Source organism: Phragmites australis, chromosome 13, assembly GCF_958298935.1.
Source record: "Phragmites australis chromosome 13, lpPhrAust1.1, whole genome shotgun sequence".
In the NCBI taxonomy this organism is placed as follows: Eukaryota; Viridiplantae; Streptophyta; class Magnoliopsida; order Poales; family Poaceae; genus Phragmites; species Phragmites australis.
The window spans coordinates 21,628,090-21,654,442 of record NC_084933.1 but is presented as its reverse complement, the minus strand read 5'-3'; positions in this window follow the sequence as shown (position 1 = coordinate 21,654,442).

Below are 26,353 nucleotides of genomic sequence, written 5' to 3'. Positions count from 1 at the left end.
CACCCGCCGCGACGAGCGCGGCTGTGGCCGTCGCCGGAGGGGAAGGGGGAAACAGTGCAGAGGATTACAGGGGGTTCTATGCAAAAAGCTGGATCTCGTTCCATTTTACCGTATTGCAGAGCATTTTGGCCTGATATTTCTTTTTTCTTTTTTTTTTCTTTCTTTTTTTTTTTGCTCTGCTTAGCATAGCCTTCTATGGCTTAGGTTGTATGGTGTTCATTTCATGCTTATGTCAATAAGGAAGAAACGCACAAGCATGAACAAAATGAAAATGAAATTAGAAAGTACCCCTGCTTTACGCTTACGGAGACCAGCCTGTTGTCTTCATATACCCTTTTATTCCCTTGATACTTTGTTAGGCCGTAAATGTCTGTAGAAATTGGGCAACCACCGTTTTCTCGTCTCATTTCCTTCATCTGCTTGCAACCTCAATTTTTCAAGACTAGGCTTTTGCAGAGCTTCATTATTGCATTTTTTTTTCCCATTGTGATGGCCACATTTGCTACTGGAATCGACACACATTTGCTACTGGAATCGACACCAAATCCTTCCGAGTTTAGAATATCGGCATCACTGCATAGTAGTTATGAAGTTCTGGATTGATATGCAAATAGTCATGTCTATACTCTATATCGTCCAGTTTCTAAGTGATCAATCAGTTTCCAAGTCTCCAGTTCCTGTTGCCTGCCATGCATTTCTCTTCCAAAAATGTTTCCACCTCATGTGAGAGTAAATACTATCATGAGAGAAACTACTTGTTACATTTGGTGATCTTCGAGGAACTACATGTGGCATTTCCTAATCATATGATTCACTTTGCATTGGTTGCTTATTTTATGAATATGATTGTTTGGTGGGAGATGGTGCTTCTTGAATATTTGTTGAGGTTTAATGCTTTTCATGGACAACAAACTTGATGCTAACGTTGACATTTGTACAATTGTAAGTTCAAGGAGAGCGAACCAACGAGTCGGGGGTTTGATCCCTAGCTCTCGCACTTTTGTCGACTGTGCTTGAAGATAGAATCAGTCTTCGTATGCCCTCTAATGAAAATCGGGATAGTGGCAAAAATTAAAGCCCTTTTAAACAAAAAAGGTTTGGAGGTTGATCTCTCCAGTAGGAGGAAGCAACCTGCCAATGATGAGTTCGTGCCACGTAGGCCACATTATAGCTCTGATGATGGAGAGTCGCTTCACGTCCACGTTTTTTAACTCAATTATTCATCATTTCTATTCTTTGCGATTCATTGGCGCATAGATATATCCGCTAAAAAGTTTGCATGTATTTATTTCTTCTTTATTACAGTTATACATTCAAACAATACGAAATGAATGACACGATAATTCTTTTTTTTTCGTGAAGAATGGCACGAATTAGCATAGTTTGTAGTGGTTGAAATCTTTGTGTCTCTGCAAAAATGTGGCACTGCAATTCTATGACCATATGGCCTGTTTTATGTTTTGCTGCAATTTTAGGCCATCATTCTGTATGGGCTACGGCCCATGGCTCAAATACCAAGAAGGTTTGCATGCTCGCTAGTCTTCTTTCGTCTTTGCCAATAATCCAGGCAAAATTGCGAAGAGAGGTTCGGAGGAAATCTTTTCAAGGGGAGAAAACACTAGTAGCTTCCATGGGACTTCACTTGTGTGCTCCCCGCCGTGCGATGATCAACATGGCCTGAGAAGGAAAGAAAGAGGGAAAATGTAGACCCAAACCTTTTTCCAAGACATGCAGAAGCAACACGTATAAAATCAACTCAGTCTTAGTCCTGTTTATTTTTATTCTAATTATGAATTCTAGGCTCTAAAATAAAAACAAACAATTATAATATAAAAACTGATTCTCATCATCTACGAGTTAAGTTATACTGTAAAATTCCATAATCTGATAGGAATAGAGGTCTATTTATTTTAATTTATAGATTACAAATTGTGATCCTAATTTACAAGTGAAAAGAAATAGATTGGATTGTAAAAATTAGATTATATAATTCAGTCCCTAGATTATAACAATCTAGCAATTTATTTTCTAACATCTTCTATATATTGTACAATCCAGCTTTTATAATTTAGCTTTTTACAATCTATAATCTACAGATTATTCTTCACCATCCACAACTAAAACAAACAAATCACACAATTTAAAGCTAAACAAACATACCTCAAACTGCCAGCAGGAGCGGACCCACCCAAAATTTAAACAGGAGCCTACTGGTGACTAGACATTTACAACTTTAGTAAAAAAATGTCTAAATTCACTAAAATCTACTAAAAACAAGAATTTGAACGGATGTTTGTGTCGTCGCTAGGCTACGCTGGGTCCGCCCATGACTGCCAGGCGTCACCGATCAGTGCGGTGGGGTGCCCCCGAAACGCACCACGCCGGTATTGTTGCTTACCCTCTGCGCTGTCCCATTCGCTTGGACCACCCACCCCATCCAATCTCCCGTCGCCGTCGGCTCCGATCTCGATCTCCCGTCGCCGTCGTCGACTCCGATGGAACGCTCGGGGAGTGCGATGCGTCGATGGATTCGTTCCACGGCAGGCAGATACGTTTCTTTTGCGTAAACATGTGTACATGTTCGCTCTTGGGCTCGAATCATGGTCGTAGTCGCGTGGAGAGGCTCAGGCTGGCGTGGAAACGCGATGGCTTGAGCCTTGAAGCAACGACGATCTGATGGCATTAGGCTGAGAGCCGTCTATTCTGAATTTTGGAGAAAACAGAAAAATAGAAGCTTCCGCTGATATGCAGATATCCCTTTTCTTTTCCTTCATGTGGCGTTTGGATTCTTGAAATAGGAGGTGGGAATGAGAAATAGGAGATGGGATGAGAGTTTTTCATTGTTTGGATATAGGGTTAGGGGAAAAATAGATGTTTGAGTTAGGGATATAGAAGTTTTTTTCCCACATTTTCATACCCAGTGTAAAAGGTAGGTTATGGTTGGATAGAGATGGAGAGCATCTAAAATTACATATATATCCTTTATTATGCTGTTTTTTATTAGCTACCTCTTTATCTTAAAAGGGTATTTTCATCATATTAACTAAACTTTTCTATTCTAAACTCATCTCATATCAAACAAGATATTAGATTTAAATACTATGTACCTATCCCATACCCAACTATTTTTATTCCACCTTATTTCCTTTTCCCTTTCCTAAATTCCATCCAAACGCCACCTCAGAGTTAAAGAAGGGTTGGCTCGAGGACTCGATTTTCGGGGAAAAAAATAGAGTTGGCTCTTTGACTTTTCTTAAGAGTTAGAAAGACCGATCTACATGTTCTGACCGCTGCACAGGGGGGCGGATCTAACAGAGACCGTGCTATTTGGTGCACACGTCTCAGCACTATAATTCATAACTTTTTATTTTTAGAAAGTTTTTTCCTCCACAACTTTTCTTTTTTAAAAGTTTTTCAAAAAATTATCGAAACAAGTTATAAGATAAGTTTTTTAATAAGTTTTCTAAATAAATTTTTCGAAAAAATTAACGAGAAAAATTTTAAGAAAAAAATATTCAAAAAAGTTTTTTAAAAAAATCTAAAAATAAAAAAGGCCTGTCAGAAAGACGGTGTGAGTAGAACAACATGTGTGCGTGAAAAAGGATTTTTGGATCTACAGTGGGGAGGGAGGGGGCTCAACTCCCCTATCCTTCAGCGCATCTGGAGCCTAGGCTCTCTCCCTCTCTCAATTTTTAGGCATGAAAAACGAGAAGAGGAAAAAAAGAGAGACTCTACTCAGTGGTCTAGAGCCGTAACTGACTGCACTTGAACTTGTGTCACGAATTTCTAAAGAATCCATGGTTTGAGGTATTTATGCAGCGATTCAACATAACCGACTCATGAATGCCCTGAACTCCAGCAATGTGCCGGCCTAGCGTCCGGCCACTGTAAAAGCAGGCAGAAGGAAGTTCGCTCTGCAAGCGTAGCAGTTTTGATCAGCGTTTCCAGTAAAACAGATTTAGTACAGTAGTCCGTGGCTAACAATAATCACACAGAAGACGGTCCTTGGCTATCTGAGTGAGGCAGTCAAAGGAGACAAGTCCCTTGTTCCTGACACCAACCTTCACTTCAACCACTGAATTCTGGTAGCACGACAATTCTTTACTTTATTCTCGCAATAATTCAGAAGGGGGTCAGAGTAGCTTGTGATGTTCATCGTGTGTAGGCTTGTAGCAATTCCCAGCTGCAGAATATTCAGTTATTAATCGCTGTGAGCGCTGTTCTACTTTCTTCCTCTCTTGATTCGGTAGTAGGCTATTTGAATATGGGCCTATTAGGTAGAGTTTGCCCATCTAAATTATTTGGAGGGGTGATTATCTATAAAAAATGATTCTATAGTTGAAAATGATTTTATAGTATTTCTCTAAGCTAAATCTTATTAAGAAAGTGGTTCTGTGAATCAAGATAAGTTGATTTTTTCAGCTTTAAGTATCTAAGTTTATTTTAGAGGATTATTCTCGCGAAATCACTTTAAAAGTTTAAATATGCAAACTATTATTTAACAAAGCTTCTATTATTTCTATTATGTGAATTGATTTGAGAGCTCTGCCAAGCGCACTTTAAATTGAGGACCGTGGCCGAATTAATCGCTAAGCCGATGAGGCTTGAATCTCGACCATTAGTTTATCTTGGTTTGTTGAACCAACACGTTAAGCCGTGTTGAGCCTCGTTCAGAGATCTGGACTGTCCGCGTCTGCAGAAGCAGCTGCACATGCCGCGTGAAGACTTCGTGCTGAGTGTTCCCTGGTTTCTACCTCATGATGTGTGCGTCTCCAGAGTCCAGACTGGTTGATGCGTGCATGCAGAGCAACGCGAGGAACTCTCGAACCGACCTGTTCCTCTTGGCATTTTTCACCCAAACATTCGAATGCCGCCAAAACCATGTAACGTGGACAGACATTGAGATATCATGAATTTCTAACAACTGTCGTATTCAAACATGGGCAGGCGAATTAGCAGTTGAGAGCTAATTAACTACCGCTGATCTGTACAAGGCAGTAGTGTTACTATGATTTGTCAGCAATCAGCTAGGTTTGGTCACCTAAGCTCATACAGAAACGCCAATTACTCCCGGAACACGCTCCATGAAGCTGTCCTCTTCAAAACGACATAGCTTGATCGTACATTTTCTATTCCCAAGTACAATAATATCCAATCTAATCTTAAAAATGTCATTTGTATATACCTTGATTGTACCTGCTCGCAAGTCATGACCTATCAACCGATTATATCATCACTCCATCTAGATTCTCTGTTATTCTAATAGTAACTTTTGCACTGTTTGCTTGTGGAATGCTAGTGCAAGACCGTAACAATTTACAACGTGTGCATATCATCAAGTACGCTCGAAAAGAGACATATAATTTTTTTAAGGACAAAAGAGACATATATAATTCGAGTAGCATCACTACTACAGAATGCTACTAAAAATGCGTGATATTCATTACAGATGTCACCTGTATGTGATGGATCTCTGAAGGCGCTGCAAGTAGCGGCAGCACAAACCAGCAGGCAGCAGCTTGACTGAAAGAAGCCAGGGACATGCATGTCCCATCTGAAACGCCACCACCATTTCCACAATCGCAATGATCACCACCACTCACAACACCCAACAAGAAGTAAAAAAGTCGAGTATCATTACAGGCCAATATATTGACATTTGACAAGATCACTGAGAAAATGGCGATGAGAATAAAAGCAGAGGCGAGAAGACAGCACATGCCGTTCTCCACGTCGAGACAGATCAATCCTCATCGTCCATCGTGTCACCTCAACCAGCAAGCACATCCTCGACGAGCTTTCTTGTGCTGCCAATTTATGCTGATCATTCGTCTAAAGCTGTCGAGGAAGACAGGCAGTTTTGTCAGTGCCTGATCTGCGGATACCAGCTTGTTTAATATGTGGTTCTTTCTCTCTATTACCATTGACCGAGATGCTTTGGTTTGGTTGCTCGGTACTGGATTAGGAGTGGATTATGGATGCAATGACCAGTTGAGATAAAATTTGTACATACTGCTCCATATTCGAAGTTAATTGCAAGCTGCACTCTGTGTAGAACAACTAGTATAACTCAACTTGAATTGAACCACTAGCATTACTCCAATTTTGCTCCGGCCATGATGAACATTACATGAATTGAACCACTAGCATTACATTGTTGTAGCAGTAGCAGAAGCACTAGCTCATCTGAACACATGACACATGAGCCATGAATATGTACCTGCCGTTGTTATAAGCAATCAAGTCGGGGATGGGGTCACGATCTTTTGCTACCTCTACATTATTCAATTGACCTGTGTTTCCTCCATGCAAATTATAGTTATACATCTATATTACAGCTATGGTTATAAATTATCCATCGGTTGTTGGTGCTGTGGTTTCAAATTTCGAAATTTGTTGTTTCAATTTAGAAATGTGTGGTTTATAGAAATTTTGATTCCTAGCTCTTGTGCCCTAGTGGATAGAAGCATACACACAAATACTTTATAGAAATTTTGTTTACAACCTTCTCTTTTTCCTAAGGATCATGGTGTAGAGTTTGTCAATAGCTACAACTCATTTATTGCTGCCTTCTTTTCTGGATTTATGGGTTTGGTGACAAGTTCTTGATCTCATTGGAAGATTAGTATTTGAAACATACAGAGGAATGTATAGTATTTTCTTTCTTCCTTGTGTACTTCAGAAATGCAAACTTGTGTTGTGCCACACTTCAGTTTATTCTGAGAATGCTTGCTTTTGTCTTCTAAAATGTGAAATGCAGCTCTACCATTTGTGCAGTGCCTCTCTTCTTAGAGCATGTTACTTATTTGCGGGTAGTCTTTTCCTTCTTGTTTTACACTATTACTAATAGTAAAAACTTTTTGTTTGGTTTTTGTCGGGATGATTTCTGATAATGAATTCAGGTGTGACAGATGACGCACGTGTTGATTGATGTTTTTTTTTTGATCGGATAGACACAAGAATATAAGGGTTATTCAGATTCAGATCTTTCGTGGGATAATAGTCCTACGTCTTGTGTATTTTCTTATATATTAGATGAACTTGTTACAAAATATACTTCTACAAACCGAATCCTCCCCTTTTATATAATACAGAAAAAATAAGTACATACAAACGGATCATACCAAACTATGCAGTAGACCTCTCTTGACGGAGACAACTACTCCTTGGTCATTATTTCGGGGTATGCATGTCTATCCTGCTCTAGTCGTCCTGCAAACCCTATCATGTCTGTCGAGCATTGTTACATTCATCTGTGAGGCTATCCCGTAGCGTTAAATGCTATAGGAAGAATCACTCGAACTTTACACCTATCTACAAATATGCTCACTGAAAGGAGATGTCTAAAGAAAGAAAAAATTTAATAAATTATATTTAATATGATTTAACTAGTTAGGTGAGTACATGTCCTGTAACTAGGTTTTATCCTCAAACAGAGGGTTGGTCAACTAAGTCCTACCCTGTTTGTGAGGTGAAGCTATAGTCTCGAGGAAACTAACCGCTAAATGACATTTAATAGCATAGAACCCGTCTAGTGGGATATCTTTTTACCTATTGCACTAACAGTTTTTACCTAAAAGAATAATTAGTTTCATGATACAATATCTAACCAGATCGTGTTTGACTACGATTGTAGTGGGGGATCAATTGATTCCTCCGACAAATATTCAGAAACAACTCATAGTACTCTGGCGACCACCTCACACATGGCCCAATAGCAATTTGACGGTCTTAGAAAGCATCACCTAGTGATGTGGTTCTCCCTCGGATTCTATTACACAGGTGCTAAACGAGCCCTAAGGTAGGCACGATTTATAGGCATTTCAATAGTTACTTAGCCTACGTAATGCTTTTTGCTCTGCCACTAGTTTAGAACTGTAGGATTAATTTATTGTGTTTGTACTGTGCCGCGAGTATTCTGCAGGAAAGGAGTGATGTGTCGAGTGCTGACAGACAAATACGTTTTGGGTTACTTTTGCCGATCTTATATAATTTGCAGGGGATGGATCTCGCCTTTTGGACAATTTGTGAGGAAGACATCGCTTTTGAGTGTGGCTGGCTGGCACTAGCCCTACGTGAGTGCGATCTGTCTCGTGCAGTTCAGCGTTCTTGCAGTACACGTCGGTGCTTCTTGACGTATCCATCAGTTCCAAAAAAACCACCTTATCATCTTGAATTTTTTTTCTTATGGATTGCATTCATTTTCTTATTGGCTTGCATTAATTTCTATATTGCTTAAGCAGCACACATAATTAGATCACTGAGGGTACGTTTGGTTTCCCGTGACCCCGCAGATACATAGAATCTCAATATAAGATCTAGTTACCTACATCTATTATTACGATTTGGTTCGATAGGTGTAAATATATTGTCTCATTTTGATCCAATCAAACTTCATTCCGCATCCTAGTCTGACGAATATAGGCTCTGTATCCACTCATACAGTTAGATCAACTTGTCAGTATCACAAAATCATTTTTATGTAAATAACCAATTATAATCTCAGTTATTGTCTCTATTCATACGACTTTAGACTCAATAAAAAAACTCAGTTAAATCTATCCAGACAAATACAATCAGTAAAATACTTTTATTTTTAATAAATATATTTCCGCTCAACCTACTTCCCCAATATACTTATACAACACAACGCTGCTAAATCTGGTTCGGAGAACCAAACATACTCTGACTTAATAGTCAAAACATGTTCTCTGACATTACCTTGATTTACCTTCAATCTTGAGAAAATAAACATAATGTGTATATGGCGACAGTGCAAAGCTTATTGTCACCAAGTAGTCCCTCTTTTTCAAAAAAGGTGACATGACATGCTTCGCCAGTTGCTAACCAGGGTACTGCACGCCAGGATACACAACTATATAAAATATTATCTCCGTCGGATCAAAAGATATCACTATCCGTTCTGAATCTTCCTCTACTCAATTTATACAGTACCGCTACCGATTTTAACTACAAACTGACAATAATACAATATTTTTTTAAAAATGAACTTTAATAATGAACTTAAATGAGATTAGTATTACTAATTATCATATTAATAGAGTTCATATTACACTAATTACCCTAAAAGTTGCTATCATACATACGACAACACGCAAAATCCTAAACCGTGCGCAAAAACACTAACACGCAGGTCAACTAACCCTAAGCTAGCTAGCTACTCACGGCCGAGATGATACTCAACCCACGAACGAAAATCATAGAAGGCGGTGGAGGCATCCTCAGATCCATAGATTGCGCGACGGTGGAGGCGACAGTGAAAAGCGGTAATAGGCGAGAGTGAGTGAGAGAGAGCATGCGAGAGTGATAGAGCAAGCGAGCGAAACTACAAGAGTGAGTAACATTTAAAGTCACCAGGAGAAGCCGAGCAACCGGGCGTGTGAAGCCGAGCAGTCGCGCGCATGAGGATGTATGGATTTTTAAATATCATTATCGGTTCGTAAACACAACCGATAGTGATAACTATATAGTTATCAGTTATAAAAAAATATGTTTTTTATAAGCTAATATTACTACCAATTTATGTTATGAATCAATAGTGATAATTTGAATATCATTATCGGTTCATGTTAATAATCGATAGAGTTAATCACTATTATTGTCGGTTCTTGCTGGGTCAATTTATGTGCGACTAGATCTTTTGAACTGGTAGTGATATATTATAATATCTGTTATTTTTGAATTGGTATTATCATCGTCAATTATTTTTAAATCGGTATTATCACTATCAATTATTTTTGAATCAGTAGTAAGGAGAGGGCACGGATCACTCTTTTAATAATATTGATAATACATGTAAGCTCGGCATTCACAGGATCTACAAAGGGATATTATTCACATTACTTTTAAGAAAAATCTCGACTGTCGACTCAAGTACCACGGTGGCGTAGCACGTATCAACGGGACGTCTCTACGAGAGACAAGTGGTCGCGGCGACGCCACTAGGACTCCAATCTGCATATGAGCTTGACAGCTCGGTCCCGTCCAACCAACAACTGAATATTACCATGCGTTGGTACGTATTACGTGTTCTTTCATACCTCACTTTGAGATAGTAGCATGACTTTATTTTAGGGCTGAGATATATGATAACATATTGAGAAGATATTAGCCACGGTCTTACAGTGACAGAAGATATTAGGTGGCCAAAACCTTTTCTTCTAGCTGATTACACAGAGTTAATCATAGTTTGGCCAACAACTTATTTCGACCTTGCTATTTCCTGGCAAAACCCAGTAAAACCGGTGAGTTTGACACATTAGCCCATCAAACTGTGCATCTGCACGGGCTAGCTTTGAAAGATATATGGGTAGTAGTGTTTCGTGAAATTTGTGTCGGTGATTTGTAAATCACTGATCTAATAAATTTGTTAAAAAAATAGAAGATATTTTGAGTAGATGGACTGTAGAAAAATATATAGGGGTTTTCATATAGGTTCGAACCTCCGAAAGTATAATAACCCTATGTATTATTTGTCTTGTATTCATCTAAATCTAGTTTGTGATTTTCTTGCTCGCCTGCTGTTGGTTCTGATTCAACTTGTCTCTCATGGCTTGTGTCTATGTTTGGGTGTGTCCACCGTATGACCCTTTAGCTTTGTATATATATGAGGCTATCGTATGTTATCTAGATTTCTTTTTTCTATTTTTGGAGATAAATCTTTCTGATAATGAGATGTTTTGGGTGCCTACATGTAGTTTGCATTCATCTAGGGATCTTTTTCTTAGAGATAAAGATATGTCTTGAGAATTGTAGGAAATCTTAGGGTGCATGGATATAGTAAATATCTATTATTCATCGTCAAGCCCTTCATCAGTACGTGAAATGATGATTCGATGAGTCAAATATATGGTCAACAAAGATAAACTTTTCGTTCGACCATATCATCGAGTAGGACTCGAGTCCCATATTAGGATGAAGCATCAAGCTAGGTTATCTGGGTTCTCATACTATGTATTTGGGGTTCTGAACGCCTCTAGGTTCTCAAGCGAGTACTAAAAAGGTGTTTCATCTGAGTATATTTTCTGATCAGATCGAAAATATCATCATGTCCTTGCAAAAGGACAGGAAGGAAAAGATTGGTCGATGGCCGAGTTTGAAAGTTGGACTATCACAACGAAAGTTCTACGTGGTGATGAAGAGATTATTTCCTCCTTTTTCTGGTAAAAGATCATGATGATATTTGGAAACTTAGCTTGTTTGTTGGTGTAGTGCACTAGCTCTCCTAGTATTTCTTACCAACAGCCCCCGCATGCGACGAAAGCGATCCCAAATAGAAAATATGATGGGACACCAGCAGCACAAAAGGTCATAGCTCTAAGTAGTACTCTGAACCACAGCGGTGGCTAGTTGGAGAATAGCGAGCTCGCTTAGGATTTCTTCTGTAACCTGTGCTTGTAAATAGAAAGATTCTTTTGTTAGTAAAAAACAAAAAGAATGTAAATGAAATCACTGAGACTTCTTAGGAACTCAATACCGAGAAGATAATGACAACCTAACATGCTTAGTGTTACTCGCTTCCTCCTCCGATCAGGGTAGGATGACTTTATCACTAATTAGGGATCTTAATGGGGTCAGCCCTAGGTCCGGTGTAAGTGGGAGGCGTCGTAGCCCCCAGGCACTGAGGGACGCGATAAGGAACCTTTATCACATCCCGCGAGGTCGTAACTTAGAACATCATCCCCACATGAAGGAAATCGCTTTGGTACACGAACAATATGTTGTTGTTAGCTCTTGGTATGTTGTTGGCTCTTGGTATGTTGTTAGCTCTTGGTATGTTGTATTCATTCAGCCCCGACTAATTATCTGGGGAAAAAACTCATATAGACAATCAAAGATAATAAGATAAAAACTATAGATAGGCCATTATGAATCAGCCGACCGGTGTAAGAGAAAATAATTGAAAGCTCATATTTCCCCTTTGATCGTAGAAACTCTTGTTTCCTAAAGTTGGTTCCCGTATGATCTTGTTCGGGCTTATCTGGGTGCGCGTGATAGGTAAAGGTACCCAAATTGCGGCTTACCGTTGGTGTACCCGTCTTATAGGTATCAGGCATTTAGTTTAAGGAAGACAAAAACAAGAACACAAAGATATTCGAGCGACCTTACAGGAAATATGAACATTTACTTGTGTAAACTTATTTTTAGTACTTACACATAAAACTTTTAGAGTTGGTTCCCTACCTTAAAACTTTTCCCTGGAGTCTGTATTAAATAACTTGATAGATTGTTAGACTTGTAGGAATTTAAACACTTTTCGCATTTGACGGGAATACTTTGTGTTGGATGCATTCGACATCATATTGTGATCTCATTACTAACTTTTTCCTTCAATTAGTTTAAGACGCATTAATAAAAAGTCAGAACGCTTATTATGACTAGTCTAAGTTCACTTAAGTGGGAGCGTCGTAACCCCCGGTCACTCATGGAACATAATAAGGAGCCTTTTCGCAACACGAGTTCATAACGTAACGATTCTTCCATTCTCGTTGGAATTTGCTTCCAGAGTGTACACAATGTCATTTTCAATTCCAACACCTAGTACTTGTTAAGCCTCTTACTATCTCTCCAGAAGAATTTTCCGGGTAGGCAATATAAATGCAAAACACAATAAAAAGAAAAGGGTCAATATTACCTTTGGGTTGAGAAAAGCTTTTCACCGCCCTAGGTGCACATTTTAGATGAGGAACCCAAGAAGCAGCTTATCCCATTGTCGGACATGTGGATGCGCAGAAAGACAAGTAAGATAGGAAAATAATTCGGTCAACTTCATATGCAATATGATCTTTATTATTATGAAGGTACTTTTAGTAGTTACAGAGCTTATTGACGACCCATGAGCTATTGTAGACCTAAAATCTTAAACCTAAATGACACATATTAGATTAAGTCGATAAGCAGTGACCCTTATTACTTCGAAGATAGCATAGGGATTGTTACATGGGTATTGAACTAGTTGTGAAACCCAGCCCCCGGGTTTCTAGGTTTGCATCTCGAGGCTATATGGTTGCGGTTACGACTGAGACTTCTTGTTCACCTTGATCCTTGAGCTTTTAGGTTTCTTGCTTGGTTGGTGTTGAGATGCGATATCGGGAGTCTGCTTGTCACAACGGACGGAGACCTACTTTGGGGCAACCCAGGATAGTAATGACCCCTTTGGGTTTCAGGACCTTCACACATTGGTAAGTGTCATGCGTGGTTGCCATAAACTTGGCAAGAGTAGGTCTTCCCAAAATGACGTTGTATGATGTCTCAAAGTTGACCACGTCGAACACAAAAAATTTCATCCAGAAGTTGCCATGCTACCTGAAGGTAACAAGGAGTGATATTTAGCTGATGTGAGTGACCGAAGATCAGGCTTGATGGCAGATTCATCATGTATTTTTCATCGGATTGCTCCTAATAGGTGTCTCGACAATCCATATTATCGAAAATCACGAGGGAAGATCCTAACTTGTGGTGAATATGGTATTCACGACTGTGTTGGCAGTCGATTGGTTCGAACTCATTGCCGTAATCCTTAGCACATTGATCCATAAAGCGACTTACCTCATTGCTAGAATCATCACTGAAAAGTTCTTCATCAAACTTCACCGGATCTATCATAGGTTTGTCAGTTGGATGAATAAAGTTGTCGTAGAACCCATCATTTGAGAAACCAATTCTATTGGGCGAAGTCGACGGCATGTTCTGTATAGACTCTTCAATGCCTATTGTCATGATGCCTACGGACAACACCAGCTGTCGATGATTTGTGAACCGCCGATTAAACGAACTTGTTGAAGAAATAGGGGATATTTTGAGTAGATGGATTGTAGGGTAATAGGGATTTTTAGATAGGTTCGGGTCTCTGAGAGGATAATGACCCTACGTCATGTTTGTCTTGTATTCATCTAAGTCTGTTACAAAGAGATGTGTAGCTACCCTAGATGAATCTAAACCTAGTCGACGACTTCATTGCTCGACTTCTATTTGCTCTTGTTCGATTGTCTCATTTTTAGAGATAAATCATCTCAGTTACGGGATGTCTTGGATGCCTACAGGTAGTTTTCTTTCATCCAGTGATTCACTTCTTAAAGATAATATGCCCTGAGAATTATGGGAAACTCTGTGGTGCCCGGATATGGTAACTATACATTATTCATCGTCAATTTGGTTGTACATTTAAGATTAATATGTGGAAAGTATATATGATTTCTTTTATATACTTTTACATTTATAGTTTACAAACAAAATATACAAATTTTATTCTTAAATGATGAAAAACAAACATTTTCGTTGGAAGTGTAGCTATTGTATTTAATGTAGATAAATGGTATGAAATGTCAACTATTGTTCGGCTATATCACAATTCTTTACATTTTTCTATATTGTGTAGACCCCTTTCACACACATAGGACCCATAACTAAACAAAAAGTTGATTCATCTCCTCCTATCAATCTTTCACGTTCTCATGGCTACTTTGTAGTGAAAATAGCTCTATTAGATCATGATTGTAATTTTAATGATTAATAATAATATAATTATTGAGACTAACATTTTTATCAAGAATATGTGTTAGTATGATTCATGGATTCAATACGTAAAGAAACCACCGCGGTCAGGACAAAGTTTAGTGGATTAGAGAGTCCTAGGAAAAATGATTACACCGAAAGGTCTGGTGCAGAGGACTTGTGAATTCTGAAGTATTTTCTTGCCAGGTGTTTTTACACGCCGGATGATCCGGCGATGTGGAGATATAAACACCAGAGCATTTCTGAGTTGATGCTCAAGGATGGTACACGTCGAAAGGTCCGGCGATCGATAGTATTCACGTCGGAGTATACGCGAGAGCATTTGTTTCAGAGAAGATGTCAAAGTCCAGTTTGGTGTAGTGTAACGTACTGGATGGTCCAGTAATAAAGAAAAGCAACGCCGGCGTATTTTGCACTGAGGAAGACTCAAGATGGCTCATTTGAACACGCTGGAAGGTCCAGTGATGGATCTGGTGAACACATCGGAACATCCGATGTTCAAAGAAGTTTTGAGTGGAGTCCCAACAGCTTGTTTTGGAAAATGTACACGCCAGATAGTCCGATGAATATTATGCTATTTACACCGGATCATCCGGTGTATACAATGAATTTAAGTCGTTGGAGCAACGACTAGTTGATGTGTTTGAGGCTATAAATACCCACCCACTTGGCCATTTGAAGGTGCTGGAGTTCAGAAAAGCACATATACACTTGAGAAAATATCCAAGCCATCAAAGTGCTAAATGTGATCATCCAAAGCAATTAGCATATCATTAGAAGAGTGATTAATGATTATAGGCCTAGAGAGAAGTGTTGCTATGTGCTGCACCTAGAGAAGATCAATGAGTGATCAAACCATATGCCGAGGGTTACGCCAGCACCTTAAAATCTTGGTGACTCGTCGGTAACTTGTATAATATAGTTATAATATATAATTATAATATATAATAAAATATAATATTATAAAAGTATTTTTTCAAGAAAAATCTACACATGTGATTTTTATGTTTCTGAACTAAATATTTAGAAACTATTAATAGTTAAAATTTTAAAAATTTAACTTATATATTAATTAAAATAATAATTATTTATCACCAGAGGGAGTATGCTTTTAGCTATCCACGCCCATGACACGCCTTGCTCCATCCACTACATAAACATGCACCAAGAAAACTCGAAAAATCAGCCTTCCCATCGCACCTACCTAACATTCGCATCCGATATGAACAGGATATGAAAATTCATATGTTACTGGTTAATAACCGTGATTAACGAGCTTACCGATCCGCACCGATTTATAATGCTACCAGTTTTTGAATTTAAATTCACAAAAGTAAAAAAAACACACAAAAATCTTTAAAAAAATCAGAGACAATTCTAAGACCTGTGAAAAAAATTCATAAATAATATTGTTTGCATCATATTCTATAGGGAGGAAGTTTGAAAAAAAGAAAAAGTTTAAGCGTGCAACTCATTTATTAACTTATGTTAAGAAAAGTCTTAACATGCCAACACATTTTTTTTAAGAGTATCTTAAGATGATCTTTAAAATTGGTTTCACTTTATTTAGAGTTTTATTAATTTCTTCATGATTTTTACAAAGTTCACAAGCAGAAAGTGAATATATTAAGAAACAATACTGTAATTAACTTTTTCATATCTACCGTTATTTTTTCTACCTAAAAAATAGTATAAGTAAACTAATAAAAATAGTTTCACTAATTTTGAAGGTGTGATAGGTTAGTTATGAATTAATCTAGTTACAACATATTTGCATAATTTTGTATATTAAGATAACTATTTCATGAGTTCGTGTATTTTTAAAAGATATAGGATCGTGTGAAAAGATTAAAAAATTGGTTTCATGATTTTTATTAGAAAAGAGTCAACTATGTATTTAACTAGGTTTAGCAAATATATTTTATCACAAAAAATATTCAATTTTTTTATGAATATAAATACTTTTACCATGTAAATCATGTTACAAGGAAATCAAAATTTTGTTTCACTTGATTTGAAACTCAGATGAATTAGTTATTGATTTTACAAGGTTGAGATATTTTTTTGTTTTCTGTTGAACTTCACCGATTGCCGAGAAATACACTCGGTAAATCGGAAAATTCGACCGGTTACCCGTGAATATGGTTAATGTAGAAAAACCAATCGATAAATCGGTCGGTTAGCGATGGAATTCGACCGGTTATCATTTGATCGATTCGATCTGAATTTAACCTGAATTGTAAATTTTGACCGGTTTTCACGATAACCGCGTATTTTTGTTACCGCCTAGCACCGATTTTTAGAATCCAAACGAATTTATGAACTTGATATGAATCCCTAAACATTCGGATCAGATATGAACTCTCTCAAATCAGATCTAGGTGGTCCATGAGTCAATTACGTCCCAAAATCAACTCCACAAAGCAGCAGCAGTAGCTGACTACAGACTACTGAGCCCGTAATCCACATCCACCACACGCGTGACGGCTAAAGCCCTCAAGCGGCCGCCAATTCGCAGCCGCCACGTGAACCTCCACCGCTGGGGACGCGCAGCCTGCCTGTGTCTACCTAGGAGTAGTGCCTGCCTACAGCTACTACCACGTAGTACCAATTAGGACGCCACGAACGACGCAGACGCACCACCACGAGTCCACGACGCATCACGCACTCGCGCACGCTAAAGGGTACTAAACTAACGGAAAAGCGGCATGCGCGTGTGTGCTGCGGCGAAAGTTGAGGGAGTGTTAGACAACACGGGGGTGGACACGTGTATTATCTCAGCTGTTATTTCTCTTATTTGATATTTATTTATTTGTTAATTTTTTATATATTTTTTATAATTTTTATCTATCTTTACATGAATCTTAACGTAGATAAACAATTTTGATAAAAATATGTGTTTCCATGTCTAATACTCCCTCATCTCGAGAGAAGGGAGCTGCCTGCTCAGCTAGCTCGCTCTCTCACTGTTGCTAATGTCGTGAGTGCATGGAAATTAATTTTATGAGATATAGTCTTATGCATTTAATGGTTAGATCTAATTTATAATGTAACATATTGTATAAGTCATCATAAAATGTATATATGGATTAGAAAAAAACATAAGTGAGAAAATAAAGAAGGAAATAGAATACTACTTATTGCCTCATAAAATAAGTCCAGCCCAGTTGCGCGCCCGCTGCCTTTGGCGCCTCCTCGGTGTTGGGCGCGCGTGCCCGTGAGGTTGCTTTCGTCCGCGCTGGTGACCAACCCCCCCTCGCGCGCGTACGTGGATGCGCCGATCGATCACTAGCTACATGCCTATTGCCCAATCGCCCGCCCGGGCGCCCGGCCGTGCCGTCTCTCTCGTCTCGCCGAGCCGTCGCCATCGCCGTCGCCGTCCCCGTCCCGACAAGACCTGTGACGCATCGAAGCTTTGCACGCATGCCGTGTTTGATCGCGGAGGAAAACTGGTGAGGTTGCCGGCTGCCTGGCCAGACTTGCCAGAGTTTCTCGTCGACAGGTAGTAGTGGAGCCTGAGCAGAAACTGATCGGAGAGGGCCGATGCAATGAACGACGTCGCTTCCTATCCTATCCTACCTCAGAGCTAGGGTTTGAACGGGACCATTAACGACCGCTTACCTAAAGTTGGCTTCAGCAATGCTCGTGGTCTTTGCCAAAAAGAAAAGGAAAATTAAGAGGGGTTCCGAATTACGCTTAGGACCTTTTTATAAGACGTGGTTTTAGAGTTTCTAGGGAAAAGCTTAGGTGAGCAAATAGTTATAGCTGTTAAATTTTAATTGTCAATTTTTATAATAAATTTTTAGTTTCTTAGTACTTAAATATTAGAAAAACTTCTTTTAATCTATTTTTTAGTGTAGTTTATTTTAGTCACATCCACTTTCTCAATCAGTTAAAAGACAACAAAAATTAAAACCAAAAGCTAGTCATTTAAATAGCTTCTACCTTTTTAAAAAATAAAAAAACCTATCTAAAAAGGGTCTTAAAGAGTTCGATCGAGCTAGCTCGAAATGATGAAAACCCCTCTTTTATCAACAATAAATTAGATTTCGTACCGTCCTTTGAATGATCCCTCTTAATTTTGGTACAAACTCCACCACTGCTTCCAATTCCAATGTGCTAAGTTATCCTATCATTTGATAAGGACAACTCTTTGTGTACATACCATAAGAAAAATATTCACTTTAGGAGAGCTTAAGTTTCCATATACGTCGGTTTGACTCCAGTCGCCTCTTCTAGAAAAAGCATCTTGATGATCTCGCCACTCATGGCTCTAGCTAGGGCACATGCGACACATGATCCCGCCGTTGTTGTCAATTTCATGTTCTACGCACGATCTGACGCAGCAACACACCGAATCCTGGCTGCTGCTACTAGTGGTAATCCTAACCAGTGGCCTGAGCGGTTATTATCGTTTCTAGCTACCTAGGACATCTTTAATAATTAGAAATAGTTATTATCTCTTAGTTAAGAGAACATGTTTTTATATTATAACTAACACAATTTTTTATATTTCATAGAGAAGTGAGAGGAGTAAGTAAATAGCTCTTAAAGAGAAGAGATGAAAAGCTAGTATTTATAAATTACCTCAACATATCTTTTCTCTATGAGATATAAAGAATTATGAACAATAAAATCTATATAAATTTTAAGAATAGGCCGACGAATAGAATCAAATCGGATCGTGGGTAGGCGAAATTTGTGTGACAGAGAGAGAAAGAGCCCCAAAAGCGTCTCGCGTAGGCAGGTCTCAACTATACCTAGGAAAAGGTACAATAAAGGGGAGGAATGCCGCATGCACACGTCGGTTTCAATCGGTGTTCTGTGGGAAGATATCGATCGGCGTCCTTGGCCACTTGTCTACCAGGACTAAGCAGATGGATGCATGAAGTGCCAGCCTGTAGGACGTGATATTATTGCTTTGCTTCCACTCCTCTTCTTTAGCGTTATTATCGATGGCGATGACGACCATGATGATGATCGAGGAGTGCTTATTGTATATACTTATGTTCTTTTCTAGGAAAAAATAGGGCTATCTAAAAGCTTTAAAATGTTCATCAAAAAGTAGGAAGAGTTAGGTTTGGGCGTGTATATGTGATTGAGTCAGCAATTACTCTTTAGCCCAAAATGCATTGACAATGGAGTGCTTAGGGAGAAAGATGTGTTCAAGTTTGCTTCAGATGCTTAATGTGGGCTAACAAGTTAGTTGAATATTTTTAAGCATCCATTTGTATTGGAGAAAAAAAATACTTAATGATGTGACAATATTCTTTTTCCTTATGGCCACTCTCAATTCTAGTGTCTTAGTCATTAAATAGCCCTCTATATAGAATAAAAGATGATATGACAAGTAATTAAAAGAAAAAAAGAGAAGAAGCTAGTATCTTCCATAATGAATAAGGCGGGCATAAAATCAAACATTAAGAAATAGCTAAGAAATGTATTGAAGCTTGCGCCCACAATCCTAGTGGTAAGACATAGGCAAAACAATGCAATGTGGTGAATATAGTTTCTACAATTAATATATATATATATATATATATATATATATTATCATAAGAATTTATATTTATACTCGTGTTTAAATGCTATGAAAGACTAAAATATTGTTTGTATTGAGAGTGGCCTAAGCATTCGTTCCTGAGCACCTTGCAATAGTAGCTAGCGGAATCGGTTCACACAACTGGACGGGTAGATTTGGAAACACAGCAGTTCCATTTCGTAGCTTCGTGCCGGGTTTCAGTGCATCTATTTTTTTCCTACGAATAACAACTCTTTTTTATTTCTCTATGCTGATAAGAGCATTTTTAAGAGTCTCTAAAACTCATTTTATATATCTTTATATAAGAAGTCATACCTAAAAGATTTCTTTCCTATATTGGTATACTCTCTAACATACTCTAGGTACTTACAATCCCTATATTCCAACGGTTTCCTCTCATATCTCATTGACGGGTGGACCCTAACTGTCAGCTCATCTCCTTCCCACTTAGCCCGACGAGTTCCTCCAAGCCACACGATACCGCGTGCCTGACCTCTGAGTCCTCAATTAGGTGGACGCTGAGCCAACCGTATTCAAGCTTGTCCAGGATGTCATGGAGGTAGTGGGCCGCGTCCCTGATCTGAACAACTGGGGCGTGAGATCCGTGGCCATGGTCGTCGTCTTCTCGATTACCGCTAAGTCCTCCCAGAACACTGCAAGGCAGGTCGTCAGACCTAATAGTTTACTCACGGCTAGGTCTCTGATCATCGTCGCCCATTTCTTCGGTGCCTGAATACAAGAGAAATCGGCAGTAGCCTCACCGCCTCCCCTTTCCACCCGACAGCCATGGCAAGCGGATTCGATTTGGGCTGGAGATCGAGACAGTTTGCTTACTCTCTGCCAGAGACGGTGTTCTCGAGGATGGCAGTATGGCACAGGAGATGAGAACGAAACCGCTTTTATCTAGCTTACAGAGTTGACGTTGACGTGCACCGGTAGTCGCCGGCGGATTCGATCACGCTTTTTTCCCTTGCCTTGCAAGCGATATGGAATGAGAGCTGTTTCACCAAAAATAGTTAGGATGGAAGGGAGTTTTTGATATTGCTAAAAATTGGAACACGATAAGGGGGCTATTAGAGATGTATTTTATTACCAAAATCTCTAAAAAATAGCTATAAAAGGTCATATTGAACACCTCTTAGAGATACTCTAATACCGGCATTTTTATTTCCTTGCCCTCCTGCTCTGTTTCCCACTGCAACCCGCTCGGTCGCCACCATCCCGCCACTTTCCCCGTAGTTGAATATTGCTCTGATCCGTCTCTTTCTCTATCCCTCTAGTCATTTCTCTGCGCCGCTCGCTCTCACGTTCTCGCACGAACGGAATCAATCGAAACCGTCCGGCCGGAACGGATGCTTAATACGGAGTAATTATCTCGTCTAGGCGTTCTCACTTTCTCACCTTACAAAATTCAGATGGCGAAAAGTGTTTTTTTGTCTAATCTCAATTTAGGACCTGTTTGTTTGGATTAAGCCTTTTAGCTTTTGGTTTTTCTGTTTTTTGACTGTGCCTTTTTGTTATTGGTTTTTTTAATAAATTTTTAGTTCCTCAGCACACTAAAAATTAGAAAATTTTCTCTCAATTAGTTTATCAGCTTTTTAGTTTATTTCTTGATATGATAATTTTTCAGCTTTCTAAAACACAGCTCAGAGCTAGATTGTTTGGTTTAACTTCTTGCTTTTGAGAAACAAAATCTTAGAAAAACTGATCCAAATAGGCCCTTAGGATAAGCATATATCGTGTGTACGAGATCAGTAAAGAAGCATATATCGTGTGTACGAGATCAGTAAAGTTTGTTATCTCAGAACTAGTGCTTTCGTCGTTCAGGCGGCTTCCTTTCCTAGAAGGGGGAAAAACCAAGTGCTGAAGTTATCGGTGATGGGTAGTGCAGTCCTATGTTTTGATTCCTCTGCGCTCAGGAGCGGAGCCAGGCCAGAAGATCACCGAGGTATTGGACGAGGTCATTAAGAGCTATTAACAACTATATGTAGTGATTTTCCATTGAATTTTTCAAAATCGTCAGGGTCAGCTGACCCTAGCGACAAGCCGTAGCTCCGCCCCTGTCTGCGCTGCATTTTCTGTGGAAAAAGGAGAAGAATATTTCTGCAGAATATATAGAGCTTCAAGATTGGGATCTTGTGAGAACCCTGTCAGAGTTGCTGACATAACATCTTAATCCTTGATCAGAAAAGAAATTTATAGTGTTCGTGGTATCTGCTGACTTAAACAACATCGTCCAAGATAAAATATTGTGTTAATATATTCAGCGCAGGGCATGATTAAATCTGGTATATTTGATCCTGATTGCAGACTAAACTTTTAAAAGAGCTGAAGTTGGGCCGGGTATGCTTTAAACTGTAGCAACCGATTAGTATTCGATTCGCGGAAGTCAAATTTGAATATGTATGATATACCATGCTTTACATCACTTAAAAAAAAGATAGAATTCAAATATATTTAGATCAATTATATTCTCACGCGCCACATTCCGACATGTTGCAAACTGTGTTTCACCCGGTCAGAAATAATTGATGTTTTGGTATACATGCAAATTTTGATATATCCCGATTGATTTGTTTTGGGCTAGAGCCTCTACCTAATTGGATTGCACCGAATTTGTAATTGGATTTTCATATGGCTATAACCCAGGCAACCAAAGGTCTGGATCCGCACCCAGTACTAAGTGGATGGTAACAGGTAATAGGTGATGTTTATAGGGGTAGTTTTTGGAGAGAATTTTTCGAGTTCGAGTATCACAGGTATTTATAAGCAAATAAAATAGTCAAAGTGCCAATAAGCATCAGTAAATAGAGGGAGAGAAGAAACTGCCCCAGTTTCCTGAACGAGCAAGCGGTCCGGAGGGCCCGTTGGTCCTTCTCGCGAACGCATGCGGCCACCGGAGAGCTGCAAGGGAGCTTTCGTTTTCGTGGTAAAGTTGACGAAAGTGCCTTGCGAGTGTACTCCATTGTTTACCAGGAATGATTATGGAACTTCATATTTCGTGGATTCGAAATTTGCTATTTTATATATTCAAACTACTGTACTATATAACTATATATGTATTGTGAACGTGTCAGTATATCAATATATATGAAAGATCAGGAGATAAAATGTAATTAAAGCGCGTAACTTTATTTATTTATTATTAAAATCATAAAGTACAATTTTATTCATACAATGTCTCATACATACATACATACACACACGCTACCGACTAATTTTCTTCTGTCGATTGCTGATTCCGGTTCTCGTGGTCTTGCAAGACCTCCGATTAATTACGTCCGGCTTTCTGAACAACCTCCGATTAAGCTTTTGCTGATCGTCGTTATGTCATCTCTGAGTCTGCAAAGCTATAGATACACGCATCAAAGATAAAGTAGAGTGAGCGTTAGGCAATAAATAAAAGAAAAATGCGAGACAAACAGTCTAGCGTGAGCTTTATGTACTATTTATATATCTCGGATCATCATCGACCATGTAGGCCTCATGATCTGTAGTCCCTCATCATCGGCCTCGGCAGATACTACAAGGAAATAGAGAGAGAGTCTAGCTACACGCCAGTTCACCAGCTACAACCTTATAGGAGCCCGGTAAACTGCAGTGTTTCTAAACTCATATCTAAGACCTCTAACCTCAACATATCCCACAAGCAACCCCTCTTAGTCCTCCACAAAGTCATCGGCCGAATCCGAAAGACAACGAACACTGCCACAAAGGCAACAGTCACACAGGCAAAAAAATACCACAAAGGCAAAGGGTAATCACCAGCATGTCAGCCAGCAACTGAGAGCCACCAAGGCAAAAGTTAAAAGGCCACCAGGGCAAAAGGACACCAAGACATTATGGCCATACATACATCAGGTAAATAAATGAGCAATAGAAGGGCTCATAGCAACAAAGCCACATCTAGCCAATAGCACTATATATATCAATAGGCATCCCATTATGATCATAACAGAACAGCTAAGTACTGAGTATCTAAAGGCCTTAGTGCAACAATACCATCTTTCTTAGCGACATATTGCTATCACCATCCCTAATATGCATCAAGCCTCTACATTACCCCATCAGCACAAGAGGAAACAAACCACATGACAGTAAGAAGGGGTAACATGACTATAAAGCTATCACCCAAACACTAATAGCCTGAAACCCACATAAGCCACCATAGAGACTTGAGCACCAGATATCCACCATACAAGCCATGGCCAACACAAAGGAGCCCAAAAATACAGTGACTAGGAATGATCAAACTAATCAACATCAGGACATCAGGGCGGCAATGGCATACATACAGCAGCCAAACATGCCCAAACCGACACAAAAAAAAAAAATGAAGCCATGGTCACCACCTAGCCAGCAAGCATCACCATAGAGACAAACCGTAATGGCTTCTAGCTACTAGAACGATAACAAGAGCCGGCAATAGCACATCGGCTCTTCGTACATCACACATTACCATAAGCACTTGGGAGGAATAGCAAAAGGTCATAGCATTCAAGTGCCGGCAAAAGAGCAAAAAGCACAACGGCCTAGCTGTCGGCATCATCATTAACCAGTAAACAAGTGGCACCACCAGATAAGCGATACCAGCCGGTCATATTCTCAGTAATAAGATAGAAACAACAACAAAAGTTGGGCCTCAAACTGATCATCAACCACGAACACGGGCGCACACAGCCATGGCGCAAAGCGCTGACCGGATCACCACAACACAAAAGAGCAGCCAGCCACCAAGATCAAAGCACAACACCATGGCAACGAAGGCCGGCCGGATCACCACATCACAAAAGAGCAGCGGGCTATCAAAACTAAAGCACAGCACCTCACAGCAGCCACGACACAAAGACACATCAGAACCCGGGCCGAGCACAAGCAAGGTGCACCGGCACAGAGGCGACAGGAGTCAGGAGGCATCACGCCGACGGCACAACCCACCCAGCCGATCGATGGCACTGCTCACCTGACCGACGATGGCCATCCCACCTTCCACAGCAAAAAAGCAACCAAAGCACAAACAAAACCAAAAATACTAAATCCATCTCCACGATCACGACACGAGGGCCGGTCGGATCACAGAACAAAGCACATGCTTGCACGGACGTGGCACGAAGGCCAGCCAGCACATGCTCATCACACGTACACGGGCACAAAGCACCGGCCAGCACTCAACCTGCTTGCACGGACACGGCCATAAAACGCCAGCCAGCACTCAACCTACTTGCACGAATACCGGGAACAAAGTGCTGGCCGCCGCCACCACAAAGAAAAAGAGCCACTGACCAAAAATCCAACAAACACCTCATGGCAGCCACAACTGGAACAAACACATGTTTGCATGGACACAGCGCGAAGGCTGTTCGGCACCACCTGCCCGCACAGCGCGTTGCAAGGCCGGTCGACACCACCTGTTAGCATGGCGCGGCGCAAGGCATCGGTCGGTGCCCTGTAGCCCAAAAAAGGAGGGGAATGGGAGAGGGGCTACTGTGGTGACCCACCAGCAAGAGAGACGGCGGCCATGGTGCTCCAAGCGAGCAAGAACGGCGACGATAGAGAGTGTATTAAGGCGGCGGTAGATCTCTCTCTTCTCTCGGATCCGGCCTCTTTCTCTCCGTGTGCCCCCCTCTCCGCAGGCACCCCCTCCCGGCCTTTTATAGCGGCAGCTATGGCTCCCTCGCGGAGAGAGCAAATCGGAAGTTTGGATTTAGGGAGGGGACAAGCACGGCCGAGCGACGGGCGGATAGGGATAAGGAGGTGGGCCGCTTGGGCCAGACCGGCTTGGTGCGGAGGAGAAGAGGGGGGGGGGGGGGCACGCGTGGATGGCGCGGACGTGTGGGAGCGGGTAGCGGCGCACGCCAGAAGAAGAACATGGCGAACGCGAGTGGATAAGGGCGAGGGGGAGAGGAAGGAGGTCGGAGAGATGGGCCGGTCCGATCTGGCCAGAAGAGAAGAGAAGGGATCCGGACCAGGTAAAAGGCAAAAGGACCGGCCAAGACCTTTTTTCTTTTTTTTTAATATATATGTGTAAGTACACAAGTGTAAATATACGATAAAATTCTCCACTTCCAGTCCTCCACCTGTGTTACCTCTGGAGTCCGGGACCATGCAGACGGCGGCGCAGAGAGAACAGAAGCTTCTCTGAGGGACCGCTAGCTTGGCGTGGCCAATGATCCCCCGACCGGCCGGCCCAGTGCACGACTGCACGTAAAACTCCAACCCCGCGCGAACGGCCATGGATTCCCGCGGTGCGTGTGCGTCTCCGGAGTCCAGCCCGGG